This window comes from Triticum urartu, chromosome 5A, assembly GCF_056163025.1.
Source record: "Triticum urartu cultivar PI428250 chromosome 5A, HENAU_Tu73, whole genome shotgun sequence".
In the NCBI taxonomy this organism is placed as follows: domain Eukaryota; kingdom Viridiplantae; phylum Streptophyta; class Magnoliopsida; order Poales; family Poaceae; genus Triticum; species Triticum urartu.
Window position 1 is genome coordinate 7,925,831 of NC_141877.1, and position 9,913 is coordinate 7,935,743.

Consider the following 9,913-nt stretch of genomic DNA (forward strand, 5'->3'; position numbering starts at 1 on the left):
CGTTACGATGACAGTTATTATGAGTTTATGCATGTTGATGTACCGAATGTTGTTCGGAGTCCCGGATGTGATCACGGACATGACGAGGAGTCTCGGAATGGTTGAGACATAAAGATTGATATATTGGAAGCCTATATTTGGACATCGGAAGTGTTCCGGGTGAAATCGGGAATTTTACCGGAATACCGGGAGGTTACCGGAACCCCCCGGGAGCCAAATGGGCCAACATGAGCCTTAGTGGAAAGGTGAAAGGGCTGCCCACAAGGGCTGCGCGCCTCCCCCCCTTCCCCTAGTCCTATTAGGACTAGGGAAGGTGGCCGGCCACCCCCTCTCTCTTTCCCCCCTTGGGGAGTCCTAGTTGGAATAGGATTGGAGGGGGGAGTCCTACTCCCGGCGGGAGTAGGACTCCTCCTAGGCGCACCCTATGGCTGCCGCACCCCTCCCCCTTTGCTCCTTTATATACGGGGGCAGGGGGCACCTCTAGACACAAGTTGATCATTGTTGATCGTTCCTTAGCCGTGTGCGGTGCCCCCTGCCACCAAATTCCACCTCCGTCATATCGTTGTAGTGCTTAGGCGAAGCCCTGCGTCGGTAGAACATCAAGATCGTCATCACGCCGTCGTGCTGACGGAACTCTTCCTCGACGCTTTGCTGGATCGGAGCCCGAGGATCGTCATCGAGCTGAATGTGTGCTAAGAACTCGGAGGTGCCGGAGTAACGGTGCTTGGATCGGTCGGATCGGGAAGAAGACGTACGACTACTTCCTCTACATTGTGTCAACGCTTCCGTTGCGATCTACAAGGGTACGTAGATCATACTCTCCCCTCGTTGCTATGCATCACCATGATCTTGCGTGTGCGTAGGAATTTTTTTGAAATTACTACGTTCCCCAACAGATAGAGCCTTCGGCACCGTCGCGGTAGCCGTCCGGACGCGGCAGCAGGGCATGCTAGGCCACCCCTGGCCCAGCCAGGCCCGAAACGGGCCCGCTAAGCCCCGCTGCCACGCTGCAGCAAGCCGGCGATGGCGCCGCCAGCACCCTGCCGCTCATCGCCGCTCCCTCGCCTCCCAAAAGCCACGAAGCAGACCCACCCCGCCGCCAGCCCGCCCAGGCCCAGATGGGGCCCGAAGGGCCCAGATCTGGACCGAGCGGGCGCCGCCAGACTGCGTCGCCGCGTCGCCAACGGCGACGCCGCCGACCAGAAGTCCGACCCCGCTCTCGCCAGGAGCCCCCGCCGCCGCGCTGGACCGTCGCCGCCTAGAAGCACCACCCGGGGTCGCCCCGTCCCGCGACGGTGGACACCCGAGAGGGGAAAGGCAGGGGGCCGCCGCCACCAGCATCGCCCGGGCCAGGCCCGCAGCGGGCGCCGGCGACGGCAGCAGGGAGGAAGGGGGAGGGAGAGTTGAGCGGGGGAGGAGGCTGGACGCGACCGGCCGACCGCGGGGGCGACGCGGTCGCGGGAGAGGAAAGGGGTCACTTATGAGGTCATCTATCATATCCTATTGTACTTTTTCTCGTGAATCAATTACAATACTAACTTCTTCCTCAAGTGCAGATGAAGAAGCAGGAGGTCTTAACTGGCAGAAGTTGTGGCCGCTCCCCCTTTCGAACAAGGTTATGCACTTCCTGTGGCGCCTATCTACGGATAGTTTACCCCTGTGTATGAAGCTTCAACACAGTGGTATGCAAGTAGATACTCTCTAACCTGTTTGCTTTCGGTTGGATGAGGATGGCTGATATTGCTTTATTAAATGTAAAAAGGTTAAGGAAGTATAGATGAAAGCCCAACTGGAGCATGTTAGACTGCGGATTCTACCTTGTGTAGATGCATTGAGTTGTATGGAGGAATTTTTGAATCTCAATGATGATGAAAAGCTTACATTTTGCTTGCTACTTTGGCGGTGGTGGTATGAAAGGAAGAGGGCTAATGTAGGAGATACTATTAGATCCTCTGATGAAATATTGCATTCTATTGATTATCTTTTTATGCATCTATGCAAGGTGAAACAGAGTGAAAAAAAATGCAAAAACAACAGCAAGACGGAAGATAATCCAGGCCTCCACCGGGAACTCTGAAAATAACACATATGGTGCCTTCCTGAAGGAAACAAATACTAGATGTTGGGGCTTTGTTATTAAAGATGAATGTGGTGTGGTTATGCCATAAACACAACCATTCAGCTAGGTTGTGACAAAGTAATGATTGAAACTGATTCCATACAACTGAAGAATGCAACAACCACTGAAGACTTTGACTTGTTAGCATTAGGAGCTATATTCAGAGATATTAAGGTACAGTTGCATGTAGGTTTCAATGATGTATGTGTGGTGTATTGCCCTCAAACTTGTACCGTAGTGGCGCACAAGCTAGCTACTTATGGAGCTAAATTAGGAGCTAGCTTATGTGAGATTTGGCTTGGGCAGGTCCATACTCTGTAAAAAATGTTGTTGCTGACGATGTATCCGGGCGTGTCCGTGGACAGTGACCGGTCATGCCTCAAAAAATGCATTCTATATTCGGATACCTCAAATCCATATTATTACTTGCAACGTAGCGATCTTTGAGCGGAGCTTCGTCCATTTATGCTTCGCTTGTCCAGCTCCGTCGTGGCCATGTCCGGCGGCCGGTTGTGTCCTTCAGAGTGTTGGTCCGGTTGCCTGCAAGGTAGAGTAGGGCATGAGACACGAGCCGGCTCACGGGACTTAAGGTGTCGCCGTCTTCCATGCCCTACTCTTCCTCGTCGGAGCCTAGAACCCGTTGAGTGTCGATGGACGTCAAATCGATGATGGATCCGTCCTGGGACGAGCCGGTGACATATTGGTGCACCGTACGGGGCGCCGGAGAATACGACTCTGCCTCGCCGACATCCACCGCCGCGTCCCACGCCCATTGCTGCGTGCGGCGTGTTTGCGTCGGACAACGCCCACGGTGCGTCCATGGCCTCGGCGCGTCAACGGAGGGATTGCGCATCTGCCACCGCGTTCGGACGCCAGACGGACCGCACTGCCTCTGGTGAGGCAGCGACAGCTGCCTTAGCGCCGGATCCATGCGTCATTTGGGCGGACGCAATGGATTCTCGACGGAAGGAGTCCGAGCGCTGCTGTGCACGGGCCTCCTCCCGGGAGCGGCAAAGCGCAAGCCAGGCGACCATCTCCTCTTCGGAGCTGCATGGAATAAGATCGGGGTCGGCGGATTTGGAGGTGAAGGACTTGGATCAACTGCCCGCCATGCCGGAGACTGCTGGACGGCGCAGACGAGGTTGGGTGACGGAGGGGAGTGGAGTGAAGCGGCTAGGGTTTGGTCCGGCGAGTAAGTGGGGAGAAAATGTGGGGTCGGGTGGGCTAGCTTAGGCCGGGTCCGATGTGGTGGGCGTGTCCGGGTGATCCATATCCATCTCATATTTAAGCTGGATGGATATGAGGAGTGCCGGTCAGTCCAAATATTTGAGACCCGTTTGAGGCGCCCGTCTGGATAAAAATTTCGCGACCGAACAGTGCGGGGCAGTCCGCCCGGGAGTATGAGGCTATGTGTTCCTTCAAAAAAAAAAAAAAAACTCCAACTCAGACCGAAATCCCCAAATCGACGTAGCCTCCTCCCGCACACTCCGCTGCCGCCGCCCACCCTCCGCCACACCCCAGTGCCAGCTTCCTTCCCGACCACGCCGCCAACCACCGTCCGCCACACCCACTGCCACTCCCTCCCGGACCATGCCGCCGAGCACCCTCCGCCGCCCCGACCACCATTGGCCGGACCTCCAGCAGCGCCCAAGCAGCCAAGCCTCCTCCACGCGCTCTCCGCCAGGCTCGAGTTGCTCAAGCGTTTCAGCGGAAGGATCTGTTCGGGTGATGAAGGATGGCTTCTATCTTCCACCAGATTTCGCATGACCACGAGGTAATCCAGTTAGGTTTAGTTTGGATTTGGCTGTCTTGCTCGGTGTCGCCGCCGCCGAGCTGCGTCCCGATGCCGACGTCGCTGCTGCTGGACGCCAGCGCCGGGCGGAAGAAGATGCCGACCCCGTGCGCCGTGCAGGTGGCTGGCGGGGGGCGTGGAGGTCGGCGCCACCAAAACAAGCTGGTCCTCTCGATCTAGCAGTTCGCCTTGGTCTGTTCTTCATCCTAGACCGAGCGGAGTATGCTTCATCCTGCAGGTCTAATACCAGTCGTCCTGCTCTGTACTGAAATTCAGTTCGCTTTCTTCCACTATTACTCCATTTTTTGCTCAAGTAGGTACTGCTCAAGTACCAGTCGCCCACGCTTGAGTACACCCCGATGGAGTAAATGTCATCAGGTTCTTTCAGTCATCTTTGCTCAAGTAGGTACTGCTCTGTACTCTTTCAGTCATCTTTGCTCAAGTACTCCATGGTTGGAGTAGTACTGAAATTAGCCCCCTCGTATCATCATCTGCTTCATAATTTTTCCTTGTAACATTTGCTTCAGTTAGTACTCCAATGGTTGGAGTATGTGATTAATTTCCATTTCAGTATTTCACACAACCAATTCACTGCTTCCATGGTGTATCAGGTCCCCCATGGCATTGGCAAGAAGAAGAATGAATACTGAAATCAAGTCAGAATAACAAGGATCACAGCACCTGGAACTGCCTGATGTACTCCACCATCGGACGGCGAACATCTCCGCCATCGGACGAGGGAAGCGGGGGGAGAACGGGATCCCCAACGCGGCGCCGGCGCGCACCCGGTCCATCGGTAGTATACTCGTTCAGTCATCTTTGCTCAAGTAGGTTCACTTTCTTAATGTGATGCTGCTGCTGGAGTAGTACTGAAATTCACATAATGTGATGTTGCTGCTGTAGTACTCACATTGTGGGAGTATATTCAGTGATTTAGTGATTCAGTTTGGAGGACTTGCTGCTGTTTTGTTCCAAGCAGGAGTGCTTAAAATGGAGTAAAATGTTCAGGACATGCTGTTGTTTTAGCGTAGCAAATTCAGTAGGAGTAATCTCTTTCAAAATGTTCAGGAGTGCTTAAAATGGACTAGTGTAGGACTTGTTGTTGTTTTCTTCCAAGTAGGAGTAGCAAGTGGAGCAGCAGTACTGTAGGACTTGATGTCATGGAGTAACATGTTACTGTGAGTGAGTTTATAATTGTACCCACTTGCAGCAACTTGCTGGTCCTTATGTTTTCTGTAGCTTGTGCTTGCAGTAATTAAAATTAAAATTATAGCACATGAAGCTTCAGTATTTTAGCACATGAAGCTCTTGGAGTAGGACTTGGTGGTATGAGTAATTTGGAGTAATTTGGTTGCTCAAGCCCAATTAATCACCAACCTACTCCACTAATTTCAGTCAGCTTACCATCCATTAGTTCCAACCATGAAATGTTTGCTTGGCCTTATGAGCAGGGGAAGTGTAACTGAAGATGAGTACTCACACCTTGGCTGCTGATAAAGGCGATGGCGAAGCGGTTCTGGGATCATTGGCGCTGAGAGAGGATTGTACCCAGGGGCTCATTAAACTCTACGTTCCTGTTACAAAGAGGCCTGAATGCCTACATGACCATGATGTTCTTTGTTGCTGTCAAAGAAAATCTTTGGTGGGAGCACATTTGATCCATTTAGTGAGCACATTTTCTAGGAGTAGAAATCAGTGTTAACTGACAAATGTTCAGTAAATGGATGCTATCAAAGATTTTATTTACTGCTGTCATATTAGTGTTAGCGGTATATGCTCTATGTAAACTCTATTTAGAGATTCAGTGATGGGTTGATTTACAAATACTGAAGATTTGGAGTAGATGGGATAAGCTTGACAACAACTACTCAATTTGCCTGGAGTAGGCCTATTTTGCTTGCAATAAGTTGGAGTGCAGCAAGTGAGTAGTGCTCAGTACTGTTAAGTTAGAGTAGTCATGTTTAGTTCAGTACTGTTGAGTTAGAGTAGTCAACAAGTGTTGCTTAGGACTACACTGAACATGTTGCACCTAACTGACCATATTCAAAGCAAGTTAAATGAAAAGCAAGTTAATGTCAAGTTAACTGACCATATTCAAGTTAACTGACCATTTTGACAATAAGCGTTCATTTAAGTTAACAGTAAATCAAGTTAATGTCAAGTTAACAGTAAATCAAGTTAAATGAAAAGCAAGTTAATGTCAAGTTACTTTGTCAACTTGTTTCTGTTCACAGTGGTGAAATTTTGTCAAAATGCTTGTTACTGACCATTTACTCTTGTCAAAATGCTTGTTCCAGTGTATTGACCATTTAATCTACTGACCATTTATATCATGGATGGAGAAGTTCATTTTGCTGTGTACTGATGGAGAAGGTCATTTTGCTGTGTACTGAAAGCACTCACAATGCTTGTTCCAGTATAAATAATGTTTAGTTAAAACTGAATTAATCTTTTCAGTACAACTAAATGATCCACTGTTCTTCTGAACAATGACATGCTTTGTATAAATACTGTTTAGTGCATATTACTCCTATACTCATCAGTGCATTTTACAATGATATACAGATCGAGTGTAGTCATTTGGTACTTGCCTTTGAAGTTGTAGCCCCTGTAGTAATGTCAAAATGATGCTTATCTACTCATGTCAATTAAGTGATGGAACTACAAGTACTCCATTAAGTGATGTAACATCATCATGTACTGGCACCATTTTTGCCTTGCTTGTTACTCCATGCTGGTCCCATGTCAATTAAGTGATGGAACTACAAGTACTCCGTTCCATAATTTTTATCGTGGTTTTAGTTCAAATGGAACAGAGGGATTAATTGGCAGTGCCAAATGCAGAAGCATTTGGTTCTCAACATTGAACATGGGTTTAGACTGAATTTGACAAGGAACATGGGTTTAGGCATATTTGGATGCCTGATGGAAAATGTGAGCTGCAGCCTGCACACTGGACCTGTTAACTCCTGAATTTCAGTGCACTTGCGACTTTTATTTGTTTGCTTTCAAATTCTAGTGATTCCTCAAATTCTGCTGTAAATTACTGCTGTTGTCGCGCTGTTTAACTGATTCCTCAAATTCTGCTGTAAATTCCAGTGTACGGGCGAGGAGTACCTGCCTGGAGTGTTGTTTGCGGCGAGGACCAAGCTGGGCAGCGTTGAGAGGACCAGGCTGGTGTGGCGAGGACCAAATTGGGAGCGGCGGAGGTGGCGATCAAATTGAGAGCGGCGGCGACCAAACTGGGCAATGATGACGGGGAAGAGTCTGGCGAAGGGGCCTGCTGGTGGATGGACTAGCAGCTGGAGGAGGTGGAGGGCGGAGGAGGAGGTGGCCGGCCTGGTGGAGGAAGACGACGACTCTCAGCGACAACTCTCGTTTTCAAATCAGGGGTATTTTTGTACTTTTGTTCGTTTTCACCTTGTCGGAAATTTCTCCCAGCTACAACTATGTTGGTACAGAGGGAGTAATCTGCATGTTGGTTTGTGTTCTTCAGCAATCACGATACTACTTTGTGATCTGATTAGTGAGAGGTATTTTGCATGGTTCTCTTATATCTTTTTTCTCTCTATATAAAGTAGCATTATTTCAAAATGTCCTTGTATTTTCTCTCAGAAGCTCACACCTGAATATCATGATATATGCTTGTAAAAAGTTCTGTATGTTCTTTTGAGTTAAACCTAACACTGAACATTTTAGTTTCTATAATTCTGTCAGTTAATGCTGGAAAAACGTTTGAATTTTGTTTGCTGTACTACTCACCTTTGTGTGCTCAACTGCTCATACAAAAATACAAGATCCTCTGATGTCAAAAATTCATACAGGTTGTGGATGTCACTTCCTTTTTCTCCATCGTTGTCCCTATTTTCTCTTATGTGCAGTTTTTTCAAACAGAGTTCGATGAGTCTTCACTTTCAGGGAACTGAACTTAATATCAGAGGCAATCATCATCTGTCCAGACCTGAAACTGTTGTCATGCTTTCCTGGAAGGGCAACGAGATAATTCATGTGCCCAGGCTTGAAACTGCGGACATTTGTTAGTTTCTTATTAAATCAAATATTCACTTGATGCCTTGAAGGGAAATTTTTGAGAAATTCTCTTGATATGTAGACGTCTTTCTTATAAAAGTGGGGGCGGTGCACTCTGTAGATTCTTTTAGTATCGTAATAAATGTAATGGAGATAATGTTTCCTAATATACTTGTCATTTGGTCTCTTCCTGTCCAAGTTGAAAAGGTTCCTGCAGGACTGGTTTAAGACACCTTGCCGTAACCATATGCCCTGAGCTCACACAGAAGACCTTACAAGCTTTACTCTTTGTGTTTGTTAAATTTTCGACTGCTCGGATGTCTAGAAACTGCAGATTCTATTTATTAGGGAAGTCTTCATGTGTAATCAATGAATTGTATACATTGTAAAATGTTTGATGACCAGACTTCATAATGTATAGCGAAGTGCATCTGCAAAATCCTTTTGCTTTATTTGAATGGATGCATCATCTTTTGAATGGGCGGTGTGTATGTAAATGTGAAATAAATGCAGTACAGAGTGTAATAGCCTTATTAATTGGGATAATTGGCACCACTGGCCCATCATCTGCCGGGAAGCTGTTGATTGCCGGCAGAAAATGTATGCCGGGAGAAATTTGAACATGACGGCATCTTCGTCTGCCAGGAATTCTAATCCGCCGCGAAAAAAACATTGATGTGCTCACCTCGTTGTCCGTGACAGGATGGTGGTGAAGACCAGCAGTGATGGCTGTGGATCGTCGGTGGAGTGAAGGGTGCCGGCGAAGTGTTAGGTGGAGAGGGCAGCGCCAACGCAATGGGCCAGGAGAGGTGAAGAGAGGGCGTTGCCGGCAAGCTTTCTGGGTGGAGTGCGGTGGCGGCGTGATTTGAAGACGAAGGGGCCGGCGTTTGCACAACCCAGACATAAGCCTAGTGTCCTTTCACGACCACTCGGCTTTCCGGGGAGTCGAATGGTTTTTTGATTTAAAAAAGGAAAATGGGAAATATAAGCCGAGTGTCGGGGAAGCGTACTCGGCTTATACCAATGGTCGTCAAGCTAGCCGTTAAGTGCGCCGACAGCGGCCATGTGGCAGAAACTATTGTCGGGGACACCCCGGCCCGTAAGCCGATGCCTTTATATTTTACGTCGGAGATTTCCTATAAACCAAGAGCCTTTTCTTTAGCCATTCGGCTTACCACTTTGTAAACCGAGAACTCTTTTGTTGCCGTGTATCTTCCTCTAAGCCGAGTACCTATACTCGGCTTAGAGGAAGATACACGGCAACAAGTGATCTTGGTGTAGTGGCAGGAGAAGAGAATTTCCATATAAACAACGTTCCGTAAAGAAAAGAAAAAACGTTGTCGGACAAGAATAGTATGTAGGGGTTTACAACCTAGCACCACCAACCTGGCGGCCTCGGCCTGAGCAAATGTCAGCGCAGGATGCGGCCGGTCGCAAACGCTGTCTTCCGTCAGATTTTTCAGGTCCTGGCTCTGCACCGCCAACAGCAGAATGTCTTTGGAGCAGTCGATCCCGACCAGCCTTGCCGGCGCGTACTTGCGATTGTCCTCGAGAACCCCCGCAGCCTGGTATTGTTCTTCCTGGTGATCACACACCACCCTGACAGTGTACATGTTGAACGTGTCTGCGGTCAGGGGGTCGGACCTCGCTCGATACAGATGTTGGAACCCGTGCGCGGTCGTCATGATGAAGGGGCCCACCGGCCCTACGAAATGCACGAAGCCCGTGCAGCTGAATCCTCTCCGGACAGCCTCCGCCCTGTCAGCTGTTCGTCGAACGGTCATTACTCTGCCAGCTAGGTTTCGCAGCCGAGTTAGCATCTCGGGCTTCGGAGCGAATTCGACCAAGAACAGCGAGTCCCTTCCTCGCTCGGCCACTGCTGTCCAATCAGTCCATTCTTCAGCCTGCGCCATCGTCTTCCTGAACGGTCCAAAAGAGCAATTGCACATGAGGGTCAGATCAGTTGATCAAGA

At 49.0% G+C, this 9,913-nt stretch overlaps 1 long non-coding RNA gene across 5 annotated transcripts; it reads left to right on the forward strand.

Annotated features, from left to right (window-relative positions):
* The first annotated feature begins 3,538 nt into the window (after window positions 1–3,538).
* LOC125531976 (uncharacterized) lies at window positions 3,539–7,465 on the forward strand. Of its 5 annotated transcripts, none has more exons than XR_015603754.1 (4): window positions 3,539–4,317; window positions 4,523–4,707; window positions 5,363–6,284; window positions 7,011–7,465. It is a non-coding gene; the product is annotated as an uncharacterized LOC125531976 (long non-coding RNA). The 5 variants fall into 5 exon arrangements; XR_015603755.1 differs by having other exon boundaries at window positions 3,541–4,149; window positions 4,229–4,317; window positions 5,363–7,465; XR_007293656.2 differs by having other exon boundaries at window positions 3,540–4,317; window positions 4,523–4,738; window positions 5,363–7,465.
* The last annotated feature ends 2,448 nt before the right edge of the window (window positions 7,466–9,913 follow it).